The sequence below is a fragment of the Nyctibius grandis genome, chromosome 5, assembly GCF_013368605.1.
Source record: "Nyctibius grandis isolate bNycGra1 chromosome 5, bNycGra1.pri, whole genome shotgun sequence".
Lineage (NCBI taxonomy): Eukaryota > Metazoa > Chordata > Aves > Nyctibiiformes > Nyctibiidae > Nyctibius > Nyctibius grandis.
Window position 1 is genome coordinate 4179053 of NC_090662.1, and position 22243 is coordinate 4201295.

Below are 22243 nucleotides of genomic sequence, written 5' to 3' on the forward strand. Positions count from 1 at the left end.
GGATAGAAAATTATTTTGTTTCCTTAAGATTTTCCCAGACAGCTAAAGAAAACCCCCTCTAAGATAGTTTCTGCCCATGAATGGTACCAATAAATCCCCGTCAACTGCATTCAGCAGGAGAACGTCCTTTTTTTCTCATTAAGGGTTCAAAACCTCGTCTTACGGCAGGGTGCTTTGATTTAAATTGATGTGGCTTAAATTATGAATTTTAATCACGATTTAAAATAAGGAGGAAGAAAGTCTTAATTTGAATGATTTGGTTTTAATCATGTTTTTTCATTAACAATTCACAGCTATATCCCTTAAGCAGGGCTGATTTTCCTCAGTTGCTTGTTGTAAAACTTGGAGATTTACAGCCCACTCTTGCCTTTCAGCTGTGTTTCCCAACCAGGTGGACACACTATGAACATATTTGTTTAAGCAGATATATGGCCTGCCACCACTCTGTTTTGATTTCTAATTTATCCGTCTCTTAAGTCTTCCTAGGTAATGATGAATAACACTAATTTGGGGCTTATTGGTGGCAATCACTCTTCACTTGTAGAGGAAATTTCTGTTAAACTGACAGATGCAAAACAGCATTTAAAATTCCTTTAAGATACATCAAGTGAGCAAGGTCCTAGATACGTAGCAAATAAACTTTTCAACATACTTTTGAGTTTAATGCTAAGCAATCCATTGAGCAAATCTCAAGCGTCAATCTTTGACGGTGTTAGTGACTGAAATGAATTGTTTCAGGTCCCTCGAGGGTTTTGAATAAACAAGAGTTCTTCTCTTAAAACTCACTTTTACTCTTTAAAGTGGGAGAGGAAGCAATTTTATTTTTAAGCTGCCAGTTTCCAGTTGTTTTCACAGCTTACAATTAACTATTGGTGGAGCAGCTGAATACGTCTCTCCTTGATCTGCAGAGAGAATTGAAACGGCTCACCGAGGTTTATACGCATAACTTTTGACCATCTAAATAAAGGCAGAAGAACCCCATGCTTACTGTCTGGATACCCTGGATATCTGCCCATTCTGTGGGCAGACAGCAATTAAAGGAAAGAAAGGCAAGAATTAATCAGGCTTCCTTTAATTGGCTGCCCAGTTTTTGTCTCACATCCAAATCCAGTCCCATTTAGTGTTGGAAAATCCAAGTTCCCCAAGTGCCATGGGTGTCCTGGTTGGGTTTAGTGCTGCTGCAATATATTTAATCTCTTTGGTGCTGGATGACAAAATCTGGCCTTTCACAAATTAGGAGGAGATTTGGCCTTGATGAATTGTGGCCCATGGCAGTGCACACACCCTTTCCCAATGGGACAAGGCTATTGGAGTAATCCTTCTTGTGTCCAGGAAAATAACGTAGCCTAGCAGATCCTGGTGGATCTCCATCCATCCACACTACATGGCTGTCATGGGGGTCTGGGGAGGATGGGAGTGATAAACTCAATTTCCCCTCTTCTTTCCAAAGTAAAACACTATTAACAGACAATTCTGCAAAGCCTGGTGGAGCCTGGAGCCCCTCATCCAGCCTGTTTAGATGCATCTCCTTGCTGATCCTACATGAGAGCATTTTCTCCAACAGGCTTGACAAATAAAACATTGCTGTTTAAGGCAACAAACACAGGGGAAAAAAAGAAGAAGAAAAAAAGAAAAAAGTCTTGACAACTGACACATCTTTGGTACAGTGTCTTTTGCTCCTCACCATAGGAGGCCCTTCCTGGGGCCTCCCCAAGAAGAAATGGGGACATCTTCATTAGGCAGGAAGCTGCTGAGAGCAATCATTGCCATCAAGACAATTGCGATGGCCACTCCTGCCATCACTGCTCTTCACGTGGCTGTTACAGCCTTTGGGGTGTCACCTCCATGGTGAGGACACATCTGCTTCTGCTTCAACACATCAGTTAAGGCTGATAAAGTTGTCTTATATGCTGCAGTTAGGCCCAGCTCAAGGTGGAGGATGCACTAACATCATTCAGACCCTGGGCCAGATCCTGCAGCCCTCACTCTGCTTTTCATCATGCCAAGTCCTTCTCAGGCTGTTGGGAGGGGCAATATCCCATGATGGCCATGCTCCAGAGAAGCTTTGCCCTGGTGAGTGGTTCTCAAAATCTGGCCTATAATTTACCATCTTACCCAAAACCCTATTTTCTGTTGGGTTTTCCAGCAAGGAGAAGGTCAATAGCGGATGGGGTGGTCTTAAGCAATTGCTAATGAGGGCAAGGATGGCCAATACAACCACCAGTGTGGGCTGCACAGCCAAGCACAAAGCCTGTCGCCCATCACCATCCACGTTCCTCATGCTGGTGTTCCTCCAAATCATGTCTTCAGCTGCTGGGGGGTGATTTAGGGCAGTCGAGTTGGGAAAAAAAAAGCTCTTCCTTTGGCAAAGGAAGTGGCACAACAAGAAGGGCGGACTGGTGAGAGGGGGGTGGTGAAAAGTGGGCATGTAAGGTTGACTTGGCAGCAAGAGAAGCAGGGGACCTCATGGTCAATGTGTACTTTGTACGGTCGTTTATGAATGCCTTTTATGAAGGGCTAGGGAGGGAAATGCAGAAACCCGAACTGATGGGTTGATAAAGGAAAGAGATGGGTTTTTTTATTAAAAAAAGAAATCCATCTCTTTTGTGCTTCCACCTATGAAGCCTGATCATAGGTAGTTGACAGCTGTGCAAGGTAAAGTTTTGGGGGTTTTAAAGTGTTTTCAGTGGCACAGCCAGCCCCTGAGGGAGCAGGGCTCTCCTTCCCCTGATAACATTAGAAACAGAGATTATGGCATCTCATGAGCATCTCTGATGGCAGAAAAGTGACTCGGCCCCATCAGCAGCTCCTGCCCCTGCAGGATCCTCTGCATGCACTCCCCAGCCATCACAGAAACTCCCATCATTGCATGGACAACTGGACAGACATCAGGATGGGTGCAGAGCCCCAGCACGGCGCTTACCAGTGGGAAAGTCACTGGGGACTGCGGAGAGCTAGAGCATTTCGGACAAGACCCAACGCCAAGCTCTGGTGTGGTGGTTGATGAGGTCGCACTGCGTAGGACTCTCCGTATCTCAGCCGTGCTTTCATGCAGAAAAATCCCACTAATGGTCCTGATAAAAACCTGCAAAAAGCCCCCCCGGAAAAAAATGTCAGGAAACCACTAAAAGAAGAAGCTGCGTGTGCCTTGTGGATTTGATGAGAAATACTTGGGGGACAGCCATGCCAAAGGAATGCCAGCTATTTCGGGGCTGTATTTGTGTTTGAGCTGGCGGATGAGGGTTGCAGCTCTCTGCTTTGTCTTCCATGAGAGCGTTTTGCGTGTCTGGTGGGACTGCTCCGATCTGATTAGGAAGGGGCTTGCCCGGGGGGGTCAGCTATGCAGGGATGTAAGCTGCTTTCCCCGGGAGCAGGCGCCGGGGGCTGCCCCGAGCCGGTGAACACAGCCCAGCTGGCCTTTTAGGGAAGGTTTCCTTATAATCCAGCTCAGAAGCAGTTTTGAGGCAGAGGTTTATCTCTGTCTTAGGAACAACAGGTTTACAAACGACAGGTCAAGCAGGGCCCCTCCTCTAGTGGACCCTGAGGTTGTAGCGGAGTGGAAGTCGGCCTCTTCTCCCAGGCAACTAGCGATAGGACAAGAGGACACAGCCTCAAGCTTCACCAGGGGAGGTTCAGGTTAGACATTAGGAAGCATTTCTTCTCAGAAGGGGTCAGTAGACATTGGAACGGGCTGCCCAGGGAGGTGGTGGAGTCACCATCTCTGGATGTGTTTAAGAAAAGCCTGGACATGGCACTTAGTGGCATGGTCTAGTTGACGTGGTGTCAGGGCAACGGTTGGACTCGATGATCCCAGAGGTCTCTTCCAACCTGATTGATTCTGTGATTCTGTGTCTTGGCTGGGAAAATCGGTACCCCAAGATGCTGGAAGAAGGGGGCTGATAATGCAGATGGGCGAGTGGGACCAGGGCTAGGAAAACTCTGCGGGTGAATTGGCTTTGAAGATGGTTTTTGGAGAACGCTTTTAGGATTGCACTTTATTTATTTATTTACGCCCATCCTGAAGGCTGACGCTCATCGCAGCAGGGGGGATTGGGGAAGGGAAGGGTAAAAAAAGTGCAGCCCACGAGCTGTTTCTGCAAGGGTTTTGACTCGATCTGAGTAGAGGCACACATCGTGTTAAGGGATAGGAGAGAGCAGTGGGTAATAAGATTTTGCCTCTGCCCAAATCTGACAAGAGCAGATGCTCACAAACGGCCTCTGAAGCAGGTAAAGGTATTCCTGCTACAGGAATTTGTTTCACAGACCCTCAGATCTCTCAGCTCCTATTTTAGGCAACAAGACTACTCTTTGCTGAGATGGAAAGATGTGTGTGAGGTGCCTGTGGGCAGATTTCCCGTATTTCTGGCCCCAAAAGGCAGGGAATGGTTTGTTATAGCAACTTGGTGCCACCTGGACCTCACAGGACTTCCCAAAGTCAAAGGGTTACAACTTGTCCCAGCCCTGTTCAGTCCATGGCTGTTGCCATGAAGCTACCAAAAGTGGGGAAAGGAGGAGCCCTTTCCTTGATAATATAGATTAGGAATAATGCATTTGTTTCGTAGCAATAAATAGGAGCTTTTGGAGCTGGCTGGATCAGGATTTGAGCCAGCTTCCCAGGGTGAGAGCCTGTAGCAGCGCGGTGCCGAATGTCCTGGTGCAGTAACTCGTCTCCATCGCGGGTACGTTCAGCCCTTCATCCATCTGGGCTGTTTGCAAGATGGGGATTTGCTCCACTTCTTGCTTTTCTCCAACACAGTTCTGCTCCTGTTTGGGAGAGCTGGTTCAAATCCTGCAGAAACACAGGACTTAGGGCTTGGCCATCTACTACATCCATAGTCTCAAAATGCAATGCCTGGCTTCCAGCATGCGTGCCCCATTTATTTGGCCGCTGTTCTGTGCAGAAGCTTGCTGGGTGAAGGACCTGGCTTTGTTGTTTTACACCATTCGAGCATTTCAGCCTCTCATCTGTGACACTGGCCCGCATAGAGAGGTCTGGGTACTGGAGGGAACTGGTGATGGTCAAGCAGAGATGCTCATGTGCTAAGGAACCTTAACTAACAGGGGCCAGGAGCACGCTTGCACCAGAGAGCAGTGTCTGGAGTAGATAGGCTTGCTAGTTATTAATTATTTAAAGCAATAATACAACAATCAATTACTGAGAGTTATCAGTAAGCATTGCTAAAAGTCGCCGTTTGCTTTTGATGCCTCAGCTCTTTCTTGCCTCCATGGTCAGCAGGCTCGGGGCTTGATTTCTGAGACCTGCCCCAATGACAGTCGAGGACCATTTTGCCCAGATAATAATTTCCAGAGACGTCTGGATGAGATGGGGCTCGGGGCAACAGGAGGGTCTTTTTGCACATCTGATTGCGCTTCTGCAAATGTGGATTTGAAGTCTGTGTGGGGGTTTTTCAGTTGTCTCTTCTGCCTTTTTATAATCAGGGATGCTGATTGTCTTGTGGCTCATAAAAGAGGGTAGTTTTTGCAGCAAAGCCATGCTTTGATTTGGCACTGATCACTTGCAAACATGACAGGGCTGTTCACGTAGCTGCAGCCTTCACCAGTGTAGCACATCCCCAACGTGGGGCTGCATTTGTTCTCCCTCGCCGTTCTTGCACCTGCCCTCCCAGCCCCAGGTTTACATCTAGCAGCACACACTGAATCCCAGTTCAATGCCCTCTCCCTCACTCTCTTCTGCTCTGCTGATGGCTTTCTGTCGGCCGCATCACACACCCAACCTGCGGTCCTTGCCCTCTCCTCCCATCTCCAACCCCACCGCCACTCCAGCTCGGTTTTCTAAAGGAAATATCCAAGCTGATGTGTCAGAGTTTCACTGCTGAGCCAAAAGTAGGATCTGGTCTCCACCATCCTGGGACAGAGTAATTTGGATGTTATCACAAAGCCCAGCCCTGCGTTCCCCTCTGGCACCCAGGGCTGCAGGTCACCTCTCTGGGTTCCTTCCAAGGTGGAAGACCAGCATGGGGTTTGCAGACCTGCCGGTCTCTTTTAGGAGAAAGAGGAGGATGATTAACAGCAGGGAGGGGATGCAGCTCCTTCTTCCTTCCTGCTTCCCTTGCTCCCTTCCTTTGCCCTGCCATGGCCTGCCCTATGGCACAACCTCAGACACTTCCCTGGAGAGAAGGGTTTCGGTGGCAGGGAGATGTCAGTGAAGCCCTCAGCTCAAAAGGTGACACAGACGGGGGTCTTTTCCATCCAGAGCACCCGGGATGTAAGTGCTGCAAGCTTTCTTTTCCATTAGATATCATTCAGCATTTTCCTACCTAACCAGTGAGTCTCTTCATGCACAAACCCACCACCTGGATCTCCTTGTCCAGGGAACAGATGCTGAGTTTTTTGGAGCTGAATATGACCACCACTTCATGCTATTTTTGTATTATATAATATTATATTTTTTGCTGGAATTTCTCAGCACGCAACCATGCCGTTAAAACCTACCGCAGCCTGCTTGCACCGAGTGCAAAGCGCTGCATCCCCGACCCGGTGACATCCCACAACTTCCCATGCTCTTCTGCTCAGCTGTAACCATGCAGGAATCTCACTCCTTGCTGGGCTGCTGGGTGGACAACATTGTTCCCCTATTGAGTCATAACAATGAAGTCATTGGGCTGGAAAGACAATGTCATTCAGCAGCCAAGAACCCAGCTGGCTGGTCCCGGTTGTGTCTCATCTCCTATGACAAAGCCACACTTAATTGACTAATTAAAGCCGTTGCAGGCTCCATGTTGGAAGGGGTGACCAAAATGTGCATTGTTCTTTGTCAGCATTAAGTGAGACCAGTTGGCCAACTAATAAGCGAGACCGTTCTTCCTTCACCTTGCTACTTGCTGCTTAGGCCTGAATTCCTGGTCCTGGCAATGGAAAAACCTCTTCAGAGATGTGCCACCATGTGTTTCAGAACAAGCTAGCTGCTTGAATGAGGATTCAAGGACCTCAAGAGAGGCCACGCAAAGCCCGCTCTGCTCCAACATGACCCAGCTCAAAACCACTTTGGGATGCCCTCTCTATACTGTCATCCCACCTGTTGTTGGACACTTGATATTTTGGGTTTCCAGCTCCCATAGGTGTTTGATATTGCACCTAAACCTATGGCATTGGCGTGCTCCTATACTCTGTGTACCCTACAAGGACAATTTGCTTGGCCCACACACCCAGTGGATGGGCCAATTTCAGCCCAGGACTGGCTGTGGACCAGGGGCATTTTTCTTCCCATTTATGGGTCATCTTTCCCTTTATGCACCTTTTGGGTGCTGCAGGCAGGGTGCCTGCAGCGTAGGCAGAAAGCAGGAAAATATCCAAGTACTGGCAAGCTATGTGTCCACAGTAAATCTCTGCTTCCCTCAACTGAGTGCTCCTGCAGTGTCGAGACCTTCACCACTCTCTGAATGAAGATGTTTTGAGCCCTGAGACCAGTGGGCACTTCTGCTCTCGACATTTCTTGCTCCTATTGCCATTCTGAATAATATCATCCTGTATTAATGTGCCCTAAGGGACTTCTCAGGATAAACGCTGTTTAGTGCTGCCAGGTTGCCATTTCCATTAAACCCTTGATTTTTTTCTTGCCCACAATGTGATTGTCTTAAATCAGATTTATCTTCTCTTTGCTGCCCAGGCCCAGCTGAGCAGGAACGCTGGGTGTATGTTTACCGCGGCTGGTGTCCCAGCCCTAAAGCACAGCAGCCGCTTCTTTTGAAGAACATACAAAGCAAGGAAGAGGAGCAATTGTTTGGGAGGAAGTTGAACCATAATGTAATAGACTCCCATGGGGATTACTATTAGTAATTATTTGTATTGCTCTGGCACCTAACCAAGGTTGGGGCCCCGGTTAGAAAGGTGCTGGACCAGCCTGTACATGAAGACAGCTCCTCTATCCAAAATCTGTCCGCTCTTGTACATAGAGATGGGGGAAACTGAGGCAGGGAGAGGTTAAAAAATGTAACCAGGGTTGTTTCAGAGGGTTGTGGCTGAGCAAGGATGTGAGCCAGCACATAGTGCTTACAGGAGCATCCTTCCTCTCTGGGGGGGAAATGGTTAAGGCTTCTCTAGTTGTGCTGCTCACAGCTACATATAAGAAGCCACTGGGTAATAAATATTCTGTGCTGGAGAATCCTGTGCTAAGACAGCACTGGAAAAGGTCATTTCTCACTGTTTGCACCTTTCATCAGTGATTCCTGTGCTCATGTGTATTATATTAAGGAAAGGAGGAGCAGGAGCTGTTGAAGAACAGAAGTTCTTCAAATGGAAACTAAGTTCCAGTGCTCTTGAAAAACAAAATAAAACAAAAAAAAAAAGAGCTAAAATGGATATTCTTTTTCTGTAAAACCGACTGTTTCAGGAGAGTTAAATAATGAGGCAATTATGAATTTACCAACAATAGAAGTTGATCAGATTACACAGCCTGTAAAGCCGGATCGTCACTGGAGCCATTTGGTGGGAAAGAAACTCTGTGCCAGACAGTCTTTAAATAGTTTTGAATAGGAGGGAGGGTTAGCTGTGTCCTTCCCTTCCTAGGCTCTCCCCACCTAAAGAATAGTGCCGAGCCTTCTGCCAAGTCCGCCGCGTCCAGTCAATGCCTGAAGGCTCGACTCGCGTGCACAGCTATGTAAATATATGTAGGTGCACACATATATGCATGTATATATAGAGCTCTGAATTATCCAGGAAGACCCCACCCTGAGGAAGGTGTGGGTGGGGAGCCAAAGAAAAAAAAAAGGTGGGACCCGAAATAGCACCAACACACAAAGGATCCCAAGGAAATGTGGAGCCCTCCTCACAGCATGAACAGGAAATCTCCGGGCTGCTGCCTTGGTAATCTGGGCTAGCCAAGGTCATGGGGGACTGATCATGGCAGAAGGATGGATCCTGCCATCCAGCTTGGCTCTTCTGCAAAAACGTGGGGAGAGGTGCTTGCGGTGGCAGCTTTTATGTTGGTGCAGGTCCCCCAGACGTGCCTGCAGAGGAACCTGTGCCCAGCATACTCTGAATGAGCAGCAAAGCAGATGTCACTGGGGAGTGGGTATTTAACTAGGAATTACCAACATTTTAGTTACGCTGGGATGCTTGAGGAGGTCACCAGTGCCTCTAGGAGATGGCTCCTACATCACTTGGCATCACTTGTGTCTTTAGCCGCTTCACATCACAGCACCTTTGAGTCTCGAGGGACCAAAGATCATAGAATCACAGAATATCTCAAGTTGGAAGGGACCCATAAGGATCATCCAGTCCAAGACGTGTTCAGCTCCTCGTCTTTGGGATTCACCCTGGCTCAGAGGTGGGAAATGCACGGATGGGCTTGGGGAGGCAACGTGACTCACGACTCCGAAAAGGTTAAAAATAAAGTCGCTGGCTGGAGACTGTAAATTTGGGCTGACTTGTGACTCATCAAAGGTGCTGGGCGCACAAAGGAGGGTGAGGCTTCGGGTCTTATCGCCTCCTCACCATCGCTTTTCCGCTGGCCCTTTCTGCCCTCGGGGTGGGCAAGCATCCTCAAGTCCTGCGCCCAGCACGGCCCCGCCAGGGGCTGGCAGCCTCCCCACCGAAAGCCTCGGTGACAGGAGCAGACAGAGGCTGTTGCGGGAGGGAGATTCCTGCTGTAAATCTTCAGAGGAGGTGGGGAGGAAAGGGAGGTGCAAGAAGTGGGGGACAACACTTTGAAACGCCGCAGCAGTGCTGTGTGCCAGCACAAACTGACCTTCCAGTCACCCATGTCCATTTTATTTCCCCTTGAACTGGAGCTGCCTATGACCAGGCTGAGGTCTCCTAATTCCTTTAGGTTTGGAGTCTCTCCTCTTGTTTTCTGTCCCTTAGGGCTGCAGCTTGGACCTCCTCCATGCCGGGCTGCCAGCAAGTGTCAGCCTCCAGCTGAGGTTGGCATCCTCAATTTTGATGGCACAAGTTTGGGCATTAGATCCTTGCTGCTAATGCCAGCTTTAATGCCCCTCTGTGGTCTGGCTTTGTTGGGCTGTGAGGTCCCAGAGAAGCCAATAGTTCCTATTTGGGTTTGGGGTTGACTCTCTCCCTTTAGGAAGAGCCCCCACCACAAGAAGGGATGTATTTCCTTTGCTTCTCTTCCTCATTGCAAGAGTTAGTGTAATTCTTACAAAAAGTGGGGATTTTTTGGCTGCAAAACCTACCCACAGGAGATTTGTCCCCTTGTGACACCCTTGTGGCCCCCATCTCTCATGGATAGAGTCTAGACACACTGCTGATGCACGACACCTAACTTGAGTGACATTAGATGTGACAACTCTTCCACAGTGCTGGCCAGCTGGCAGAGGTTCAGCCAACAGGATGAATAGCACTCAGGACCAACTCCTTCCCCGCACTGCTCAACATGAACCCAAATATGAAACCAGCCAGCTGGAGAGGAGGGCAAGGTGATGAATTCGGTCTCCCCATGCCACCCAGCGAGGCTGCTTCTCGCTGTGGATAGGCAAGCCCACCTTGCCTCTCCGTCCACTTGCCTTTGCTGTCCTTAGCAGACAGTGGATGGACTCCACTGCCTGCTGCACCATGCACCCACTCCCCAGTCCTGCGGTGAAGTCTGTCCACTGTTTTCTCATTGTCCTGCCTTTCTCCACAACAAAAACTGAGCAAATAGCAAGAGCTGTTGATGTGACAACAAATCTGACATCAATCAGAGCTTTCCATGTCCAGGAATCAGGGAAGACCAACCTCAGCTGGGGAGGCAGGTGTGCCCCGTCCCCGATGTTTGATCAGTGCCCAATGCAACATTTGGGAGCTTGTTTGTGTAGGAACCATCACCAGATTTCTCCTGAATTAACTTTGTTAAACGGCCTCAGCTCCCCCTTGTCAGCTTTCAGAGCTAAGGAGACTTTAATTTGATTTAACCTACTTCATTTTGGCTAAATTAAATGAGGGCTAATTTAAAGCCGAACAAGAGTGGCCACCTGGTGGGTCGTGTGCACTTTGACTAATCCACTCTGAAATCATACCTTCTTTTAATTTTAGATTAATTTTCTTGAGTACCTCTGTGTAGACAAGCTATCAGGCTGAATAAAAATCATTCCTGTCTCAGGGGCTCGTGTCCTCACTCCTTCTCAAGTTGTCTGGAGTAGTCCTCCAGAAAAGCCAGCAAGGCATGATTAGTCTTTCTGGGGTGAAAAGCATGAAGAGGAACTTCTGCTCTGTCTTGGTGAATAGATCTGTCCCCCCAGCCATCCCCATGCACCAAGTGGCAGCTCTGGGCTGGAGAAAGGAGGTCAGGTCTCCAGGAGGGGCTGCTGTGATGTGACAGTTCAGACCTCAAGAGCAAACCAGTGGCTTTGGCAAAGCAGATCTTACCATTGGCTTCTCTGGAGGTCTCCTTCCCACCACCTTGCTGATGGCTTCATAGCTCCTTACTGCTGAAGTCAATTTGTGGGTCAACCTTCAACCTTTGCTGGAGAGAGGCAGTGAAGCTGGATGGTCTCTTCATGGAGTCAAGATGGCATTGGCAATCTGGTAGTCTTAGTGTCTTGGTCCTTCCTCTCCAAATTCAGACAAATCTAGGCTTTTAAGCTATTTACTTTTTTTTAAAAAAACCAGGCTCTTTTAGCACTCATGTTGGCAGACAAAAGCCTGAAAGAGTACCTTAAGGACTTACAGCATGGAAGTTATGCAAGAAAAACCCCAAATGTTCAATGTATAACAAAGTTGTGTCTTATGGCTTTCTTGTGATCTTCAGTGTCATTTTGATTCATGGCCACTATTTAGGGCCAGAGGTAGCTGGGCTTTACCTTGCTGCAGAGCGACTTTTGTGGCCCGTTACTCAGTGTAAACCTTGAGTTTCTTCCAAAGTTCCTGGGTGACTTTTGCAGAAATAGAGGGGGCTCAGTGCTAAATGTACCAGACATCGTGTCCTTCAGCCAATGGGTGATTGATGCTCACTTGATACAGGAGTATTCTGTACTGCCACAAATCTTGCTTCAAAGCAGCAAGGTCATCATGGGATAACTCCACTCTGACAGTGTAAAGGAGGCAGGACAAGGGCAGAAGCGTGGCTATGCTCTGTGCTTTGGAGGGTCTGGTCGGGCTGGGATGTGTGGCTTTTTTGGCTTGTGCTCCCCGCGTTTCCACTCCAGCAGCTCCGCTACCGTTTCCTGCATGATGGGGCGTTTCTGTTTGGGCTGCAAAGAGTTCCCGGTTCATTTTGCAGCCTGGGAAAGGTGTGGGGTTGGGGCCGTGTCCCTTACAAATCCTATCAGCCCCCGGTGGAAAGAGGATGTTTCCAGGCTCTGTGATGAAAAATGTCTGGGGGTGGCGTGGATAGAGGTGTGCACGTGTGTCTGTGTTTGTTTGTCTCCTTGACAACCTCGCGTGAAGGATTTTTGGAGCCTTCATTTTCCACATTGGTCTTCCTGTGTCCTTTTGATTATTTTTGCCTTTTTCCCTTCACTTCTTAGATAGCTACAGACTTCCCATGGGAAGATACGTGGAGACACAATCCTAAATAGGACATCCTATGTTTATCTATAAGAGAGGCTGGACTGGTGCTCCCATCACTGGCATCCCTCACCTCTGGCTGGAGCTGGCTCTGCAGATGGCACTGCCTGGGACAGACCAGTTGGGTCCATTTGGGTGAAAGATGCCTCTGATCACAATTTTCTGGCAATAACCAGTCTTCAAGGAGAAATTCAGGAGAGATCCAAGCGTGGCATGGAAGACAATTCAACGACAATGTTTTTGAGAAGATGAGAGTGAGGAGTGCTGAGATACTTCTGCTCTGTCAAATCCACCATCTGGTCATTAATTAGTATAGCAAATGAACCCATTCCTGCCTCTCTAAATGTGGTGTTTAGAGGGACCAAGGGAGCGAGAAGGAGACATGTCAGGGCTGCAGGGGAAGAGGAGTGTGTCCAAGTAGGGAGTTGTGCCTTGGGGTGATTATTTTTGATATTTGTCATACTTCCAAATGAAACAGCAGACGAGCTGAGCTGGCTCAAATATTGCAGAAAGAGATGATGGGGAATTTGTTAATGAAGCAAGTTTCTCGTCAGAAAATGCCAGTTCATCAGAACCTGGATTTTGGGGACGTGTGTTGCAGTTCTGGCAGTAAAGGCGTCTCAGGCTGCGGAGGGGTTTCTTGGTTGAAACCAAGGAGGTTTAAAAGCTGTTGTGTGAATAAAATAAAGTGAGGCAGATCTAACAGGAGGGACAGAGCAGCCAAAGCTCGCATAAGGTTTGGTTCAAGTCCTGCTCTCTGAGCTTCAGGGTTAGTTCCACCAGGTAAAACAGAGACAACTTAAGATTTTTCCCAGGTCTGAATTAAAGCAGAGAGGCTTTTGGCTGCTGTAGGGATGTGAGCGACTGCAAAATCCTGCAGACTGGTAAGAGTACTCAGGATGATGCTAAGGTGCTGCAGGGACATGTCCCAAATCTCCAGCCGAGGGGTATCTCCAGGCTGGCAGTGCAGCCATGCAGGAGGAAGCCCTGGATGCTCCTCTCCTTCTGGAGATGGAGCAAAACACCTCAGGACTTGAAGCACATCCATTTTCCCACAGCCATGTCCAGCCAGTAAGGGCTTATTGGGTAAGTCCTTCAGGACAGAGGCTGTGGCTGCAGGCAATTTCATTTGGCAGCAGAGAAGAGGACGTTTGTCAGCCTTGATTTCGCTGTCACTTGCATGCAAAATCTAAACAGCACCCACCTGAAGGGTCACAGAATCACAGAATCACAGAATCAATCAGGTTGGAAGAGACCTCTGGGATCATCGAGTCCAACCATTGCCCTGACACCACCATGTCAACTAGTCCATGCCACTAAGTGCCATGTCCAGCCTTTTCTTAAACACCTCCAGAGATGATGACTCCACCACCTCCCTGGGCAGCCCCTTCCAATGTCTAATAACCCTTTCTGAGAAGAAATTCTTTCTAATGTCCAACCTGAACCTCCTCTGGCGAAGCTTGAGGCTATGTCCTCTTGTCCTATCGCTGGTTGCCTGGGAGAAGAGGCCGACTCGCACTCCACTACAACCTCCCTCCAGGTAGTTGTAGACTGCACTAAGGTCACCTCGGAGCCTCCTCTTCTCCAGGCTAAACAACCCCAGCTCCCTCAGCCATTCCTCATCGGTCAGACCCTTCAGACCCTTCACCAGCTTGGTCGCACTCCTCTGGACTCACTCCAACACCTCAACATCTTTCTTGAAGTGCGGGGCCCTGAACTGGACACGGGGTCTTTTCAATAAAGCCTTTTCACAGTGGGGTAAAGGAGGTTCCCTGCTGAAAACAAGCCCAATGGCTTTAAACCAGAGTCCAGACATGCTCATTTCCTTCCTGAGTGATACTGTAGCACTAATTAGATCCAGCCATTAGGTCTCATCTTCAATATTTTGCAGTGCAATTCTATCACGACTGTTCTGCAGCAGGTTTTATTCTGGCAGGGTTTTGGAAAGGATGGACATCCCTGCAGTGGATAATTGGACTGATGGATTAGTCTGAAAATGCTCTGGCAGGGGCTGTTGGACCTTTTCCCATCGTCTCACCTGGGAAGCCAAGTTGTTCTTTGGCCTGGGTGAAACCATTTCATAACGTTGATGGTGAGACTGGCGGCAAAGGGGTTGGGTGATGCCAGTTTGGGTGTGTGTCTTCTGAGGTGGAGAGTGCCTCTTTGCAAGGGCGAAGGGTGACATGCATGCTAACAGCATCCTGGTACCACACCGCTCCCTGAAATCTCCGCAGGGAGCTGGGGAGGATGGTGCTGACTGGAGCCCATCTTTCCCTAAGCATGTAGAAGGGAGAGAGCCTCTACGCAGGCAGAATTTAAAAACCCTGTGAGGCAACCATTTGCTCTGGTAGCCCAGCTTAATTCCAGGATAAATAATGCCGTTCTGTGATATTCTGCCAATCTGATCTCTCACAGTTTTAAAAGGAGGTGACAAATTTCCTGTCCTCTGCAGCGACTGGTCTCTGCTCCAGCTCAGACACGGCTGCATTGCAGCAGGTGGATAAAACCCTCCTTTTGCCCAGGAGCCTCTTGCGATGCAAAGACAAGACCAGGAGCCTCCTCACTCGCTTTGGCACACGCTTTCCCCTAGCAAAGGCCACCCCTGGAGCCTCAGCCCTCACTTTCCCTTGGACAAACTCAACCCGTTGCCCCTCTTTAATCAGGAAAGGCTGCACAAAAGCGGAGGCAAAGAGCAACTTCCTCGGGCCTGGCTCACATCCCTTCCCCTTCCCTGGGTTGCTCGGGCTCCTCAGCTTTCTCATCCCGCCTTGGGAGGAGCAGGAGCTGGTTAGCGTAAGGCTCCGAGCCGGGCTCAGCCTGCCGGCGTGGGGTGTGTCACCCACCGTTTCCTAAGTTATTCTTCTGGGTTTCCTTTTCTCACTATTAATAGATTTGCAGCCAATCTGAGCTGTTTCAACAAGGTGGACGAGGGGGGAGGGAGTCATTACCAAAATAGGAAGCGGGAAGCTGTTGGGCAGGGAATTAATTATCAGAGGAGCTGCGTGGAGAGGTGGTGGGCTGATGGGAGGAGGGACGGGCCATGTCCTTTCGCTTTGTGTTTTGCGCCAGTTTGCTTCTCTTTTTGTGCTCCAAGCCGTGACCTTTCCAAACAAGCTACTCCCCCCCGAGCATCTTCCCCAGCCTGCAAAATATCACGCATCTGCTGCAACAAGGTTACGACCAGAGCATCGCTTCATGGCTTGGTTAGTGGTGGTGCACAGCAGCTGAAAATCGTGGCCCTTGACTGATATTTGCAAGGAGCTGCATTGGCACAAACCAGCATGCCTTTCCTTTTACATTTTGGGTGTCTTTTCACATCCCAGCAGCTCCTGACCAGAACACTCCCACACCAGCCCTGTCCAGGAGCGCCCACAGCACCAGGGACCAACAGGGGCACTTCCATCCTCCCAGATATTGCTCACTGGGAGCTGAATCATAGAATCACAGACTGGTTTGGGTTGGAAGGGGCCTTCAAGATCATCTAGTTCCAACCCCCCTGCCACAGGCAGGGACACCTTCCACTAGACCAGGTTGCTCCAAGCCCCATCCAACCTGGCCTTGAACACTGCCAGAGAAGGGGCAGCCACAGCTTCTCTGGGCAACCTGGGCCAGAGTCTCAAGCCTATCTTGATAGCTAGCAATAAAGGAAAGTTCTCTCCCCTCTGGGGTTGTCCCCATCACAGAGACACCGTATCGCAGACACAGTCATGGGATACACAGATCGGGAAATGAAATCATGTTTTTGCAGCGGACTCATTTCCTCCGGGCTGTTTGGCCGCCGTGCACACAGATGCGTGCGTGGAGGGCTTGTGCTCTCCTCCTGCGGGTCTGCCCTGCACCCAGCACAGGAGTGCAAGGGTTTGGGGTTTTCTGAGTGGTACATGCAGGAGGAGAGGTGCAGACCAAAGCATTAGACTCACTGCAACCAGTGCTGTCAAAATACACTTGTAGCTGCTATATTACTCTCATTTTCCTTAAAATAAGGAATTTATAATGGTCCAAAAAGTGAAATAAAATAAGTGGCCTTGCTCTGCCAAAATCCAGCCAGGAAGGCCAGGGGCAGGTAGTTTTTTTCTGCCTTCTGGAAAACAGGGTGAGGGAAAAGTCTGAGCTGAAGGGGCTCATATTGAAAGCTGGTGAGGGACTTTTTACAAGGGTGTGGAGTGATAGGATGAGGGGGAGTGGTTTTAAACTGAAAGAGGGGAGATTTAGATTAGATATTAGGAAGAAATTCTTTCCTGCGAGGGTGGTGAGACACTGGCCCAGGTTGCCCAGAGAAGCTGTGGCTGCCCCCTCCCTGGCAGTGTTCAAGGCCAGGTTGGATGGGGCTTGGAGCAACCTGGTCTAGTGGAAGGTGTCCCTGCCTGTGGCAGGGGGGTTGGAACTAGATGGTCTTCAAGGTCCCTTCCAACCCAAACCATTCTGTGATTCTATGACTCTGGCTGAAATTCAAGTGAACTTTCATTTGGGAACCATCTCCTCCTGGTAAGGGCAGTGATAGCTTAGAGGACCTCTCCTCCATCCTCCTTCTCTCTCATAGCATGTGTTAAATCCTTTTATCTCCGGGGCTTACAGCGTGAAAGGGTCATTTGTTTCCTGCAAAAGGATGTACTGTATCTTTTGTGAGTAATTTTCATGCTAAAGGGGCACCAAACATAATCCTGTCCTGTCTGGCTGTTATCACCGCCAGTCTGTGGTTACAGGGGTTTTCTCCTCCTTCAGCCAGATCTTTTTAATTTCTTCTGTTGAGGACAGTCATCAGGCAATACTGGCTACCAGCCCAGGCAAACAGGGGCTCATTACCAGTTATTACCCCCAGATCCGCCGCTGAGATTTGGCATGGGTGGCCAGTTAGGGAGGAAGAGACAAAAAAAAAGTTTTCTGGCATTTGAAAGAGATACAGCACGTGTAGAAGGAAAACGGTGACTCCTGGGCTTGTGGTGCTCTTGTTGCTTGATCTGCTTTTGTTTCTGCTTTGAAATTAAGTATTTGTTAGACTTTGGAAAATGAGAGCCATGAGTTTGCATTAGCCAGGGCTTCTGCAGGTGGTGAACCTGCAAGACACCAAAAAAATGTAATTTATTTTTCCCCAGTCTAAATAAAATACATTTTTTACCAATGCTGCAGTGAGACAGAGTCCCTGGACAAACAACGAATATTAAGCCCAGAGCAATAAAACCGCAGAAAGGTGTGTGGCTGCAGCAGCATCTGGTTCCTTGTGCACCAGCAGTGAGAAAATAGTTTAATTTAATGTGACTGGAGAGAGAAGGTAAATTTTGCTGGCAGATGGGTGCCCAAAAATCTGCAGGACAGGTGTGGGGATAGATAGGGGTGCTGATCTTCCTTCCATAGATGATCTCACGTTGTCTTGAAGAGCATCAAGTCTGCAGCCTGGATTTCCTCTTCCCTTGGCCATCTCCATGGCTGCTGTTCACCACAGCCATTGCATTTCAGCCAGCAACAATAATTCTTCAAAACAGTCTGCTTTGAGACAAGCAAGCTGTGAAAGAAGAAAGGGGGAAAGGGAAAATTTGGTAGCAGCCTAGCTGAGCTGAAGTGGAGGATAGTAAGGAAATGCCACCTTCAAATCAATTTTGGGATGGGACATGTTTTGCAAAGGGCTTCCCAGTGATCCCATCCAGCCTGATAGAGGAGGAGCAGGTTTGTAGGGAGGGAATGGTGTGGTGAAGTCTTTTCTGGCTCATGTATCATTTATCTTGCTACTTGCCAAAGGGATGAAGGTCATTACCCACCAAAGAAGAGTGATTTCTACCTCTGTGGCACTTACCATCACCTGACCTCAACCAGGCCCACGTAGTAGGATGTATAGTGTCCTACCTGCCCACGTGGTCAGCACCTATTGAATGCATCCATCCATCCATCCATCCATCCATCCATCCATCCATCCTCCCTGCATGGTGGCTCACCACTTCCAAGCAGGAGTGAGCTGGCTCCTCAAGTTGCTTTGAGCCCACTTAAATCACTGGTCCTGGCTTAACGAGGAAGAATAAATTGATCTTTTAACATCTCTTGGGTTTAGCAGGAGAGGAGCGCTGTCACGGTTTAAAGCTGGGCTGGCAATTAAACCTGCGGCAGATGCCCTCTGTTATCCCCCCCCCCTCCCCCCAGAGGGAAAGGGAAAAGGGAGAGAGACTTCTGGGTTGGAAAATTAAAACAGTTTTAATAAACTATAATAATGAAAAAAAAAGTATAATAATAATAATAGAAATAATCAAATATATACAAATATATATACAAAACCAAGATTGAGCTCCCCTGAAGTCAGCCACGTCACCACCAGCACTGCAGGGCAGGCTCCGGGAAGGCCCAGCCTGGGCCTAGCGATGGTCGAGAGCTGGATTCAGGAACGCACGGATCGGGATCGGGGGCAGCAGGAAAACAGACGGAGTCCTCCCTGGACACCGGCCATAGCAGAAAGAGAGCGAGACCCTCATGATCCCCCCGCTTTATACCGAGAATGACGTGTATGGGATGGAATACCCTCGTTGGTCAATTTTGGGTCACCTGCCCTGTCCGCTCCCCTCTGCAGCTGCGACCCCCCTTCGGCTCTTCACTCGTAAGCAGTGAGGAATTCAGCAGTGACCTTGGTTTCTCTCAAGAATAAGTACAGCAAGAGCCTTTCTGCACAACATCCCTACCGGTGCCACAGTGATAACTACAAACTTCGAGCGTTATCAGTCCTGGAAGCAGACACTGTCTGCAAAAACATGCAGTTAGTTAGAGGAGACTTAGCTGAAAGTAAAAATCACTGAAAGGAAAATCGGCCTGGTTTAGGCTAAACCAGGACAAGCGCTAAGAGTGGCTGCAGAGATATGGAAAGATAAAATACTAGTAAGCTTTGCGGGCATCAACTTGAGTCATGGTTCTTCTCCCAGTTGCTTTTTTGGGCTGTCACCCTGTGTCCTTTGAAAGACACCCTACTACCACCCCAGCCAGGGCAAGTCTGGAGGATCACACCAGCTTTCCTCATCAGTGGAGTAACCCCTTGCTTTGGGCTTTTTTTCCCCCAGTTTTTGCTACAAGTGGTAAAAACATAGCTGCAGCTCCCCAGGGTGGGACGGGGAAGGCTGGGGCAGGGATGCCGGTTTCTTGGCTGGCGGGGTCCCGGCTGGCCACTGAGGCTGGCCCAGAGCCAAAACACTGACCTGCCCCTTTCTCTTTTGGACCAAGTTGAATTGAATTGTCTTTTCTACCTCTCCTTTGGTGCATGTTTGCTTCCTGCCTCTCTGGGATGGGGCCGAGGCATGAAAAGGAAGCGAGAGCAGTGAGGGATTTCCTCCACCTTCCTTTCGACCCTTTATTTACGTCTCTTTTGTATTGTTTCTACCTTTAGGAGATTTTTTTTTTTTAACCTCTCTTGTTGTCAAAATCCCTGTCAAACTTTTACAGTTCTATTTATGGGATAGACTCATTTTGTGGCTAACTGGATGCCTGGTCTCTAGCTTGGTGCAACCATCACTGAGGATTCAAGCCAGGCAAGGTGATAATACAGCTAAGGAGGTGATGAGATGATGAAAATTCCCTCCTGTCTTTTGCACCTGGGTTTCCTCTGCTAGGTCCCCATGCCTGTGTTTTCTTCCTTAACTCTTCTCCTGCAGACACTGGTCGGTCTATAGGAAACACGACTTCTCTCCACAAACGCTCTTTTCCCGCAGATATAGTGGACATGTTTTTCATGCAAGCCCAGGGTTTCCTAAAATAATTTGTGCTGCTAGTTTCAGTTAAGCTCACGTTCTTAATGGTGTTTTCAGAAATGGCAGCTGGTGGAGAAACCAGAATAGGAACCATGTTTCGGGAGGGGGTCTGCACATTTTTCTCCTGGCTCTACATTTCCCTGTTGAGATGCCTATGCAGACCCCAGCCGTAGCCCCCCTACCTCCTCCAACCCCACCCTGTCCCCAGGCAGCTCCCTTGGGACACCAAACCTGTTGCGAGATCCCAAACCTCACTCCCTAGGACGTGTGTCAGGCAGATCTTCACCCCCTCTGAGTCCTGGTATGATGGGGTTAGATCTCCCCAGCAGTACTGATCTCAGAAACTCGATCTTTGAAGCACAACCAGTTGTGGTAAACAGGCTCTGTAAGAGAAAATATGGAAATGGAAGAATCCCCCCAAACCAGGTTGTTGTCTTGATTCCAGACAGATCCACTGATGAAGTGGCTCAGCGCAGCCCACAGTTCCTGAGAGGTGAAAAATTGGTTGAATCTTCCTGGGGTGAATTTGAGCAAGAGCCCAGGGCTGGTGGTTGCTGTGAGCAGTGGGGGAAAATTATCTCCGTGGCAATTGATGGAACTCCTGCAGTGATTGCAAACAGAAAAATGGACCCAAGTTTTTATATCCAGTCTAGTAGTGGATATACCACGTTGTAGCATTGCGGGATGTCGCAATCTTTTGTTTGTCAAGCTGTCCTTCAGCTTCATCCCTCACTGAGAAACAGCTTCATAATATGAAAATGTAAAGCATTCTTCAGAAACCAACTGCAGATCTGCTTATGTATGATAATGTGAGATAACTGAGTAATGGACAACCCTCTTTGCTTTGAGACCAAGCTTTTTTCCCACTTAGGTAATGTCAACTCGCAGTGAAATACTTCATGGATTTCCTCAAAAACAAATAAACCATGATAAAAGTAGCATTTCTATGTGATGTACAAATGCAGGGTAGAGGCCATGGAAAAACATATAGGAATTTCATGGTTCAGGTGGTGGCATTAAGGATTTGTGTGGTACGTGTAGATGGAGCCCTTCATTTTCCTGGCTTGCTTCTCCTTTTCCTAAATGCATCCTTTGATTTTTTTTTTGAGATTTTTCCTTTGAAAGTGAACACTGACTTTAAACATTTTTATGTAACTGCCTCAGGCTTTTCAGAATAGTAAAATAATCAGCTAAACAAGTATGTGATTGTAGATTGGTGATAATATTTGCAATGGGCAGCGTAACTGAACATCCTTAAAATTAAAATAATGTAGCTCCAAGTAAATGCTTTTTATATTTACTTGCAAACTCTGCCAATGATGACCCATTCTTTCAGAGAAAGTAGAAAAAATATTGTTTCCACAGTTGACCCAACTGGGAATTTCATTGTGTACAAATTTTCACAGAAACACAGAATGGTTTGGGTTGGAAGGGACCTTTGAAGATCACCTAGTGCAAACCCTGCCACAGGCAGGGACACCTTCCACTAGAACAGGTTGCTCCAAGCCCCATCCAACCTGGCCTTGAACACTGCCAGGGAGGGGGCAGCCACAGTTTCTCTGGGCAGCCTGGGCCAGTGTCTCACAACCCTCAATGGTTTGACTCTGTGGATTCAAGTGAGAGTACCTATTTTATGATGTTTTTATAGTAATTAATTATCTGAGTTTGGGAGGGAGGAAAAAAAAATAAGCTGAATGTGAGCAATTAAAGAAACAAAGCTTGAGCCTGCAGAAAGAATATAACTTTCAGAATGGTCGGAAATGTCACCTTATTTATCTGAGGCTCCTCACCACTTCAGGGAAGTGAGAGACCCTCATAACAGGGTGGGACAAGCAGCATTCAGCAGACCCCTTGGCTGCTCCATTACAAGGGCTGGACGTTCTTTATTTCTGGAATGACTTGCAGCGCTCTGCACGGGAGCTGGTGCACCTCCCATCTGAGGGAGACGTGCCTTTTGGGAACCAGCAGGTCTTGCCCTCCTACTCACCCTGCAACCCCTCTGAAGTCCTGTGAGTTTGACTTCTCCTCCTCCTCCTCTGCTCTGCTTTCTGCTTGACACGGTGATACCA

General features: G+C 48.4%; 1 protein-coding gene across 3 annotated transcripts in view; it reads left to right on the plus strand.

Annotated features, from left to right (window-relative positions):
• Positions 1-22243, plus strand: part of PODXL (podocalyxin like) — a 52393-nt gene that overhangs the window by 10123 nt on the left and 20027 nt on the right. The gene's annotated exons all lie outside the window — the stretch shown is intronic.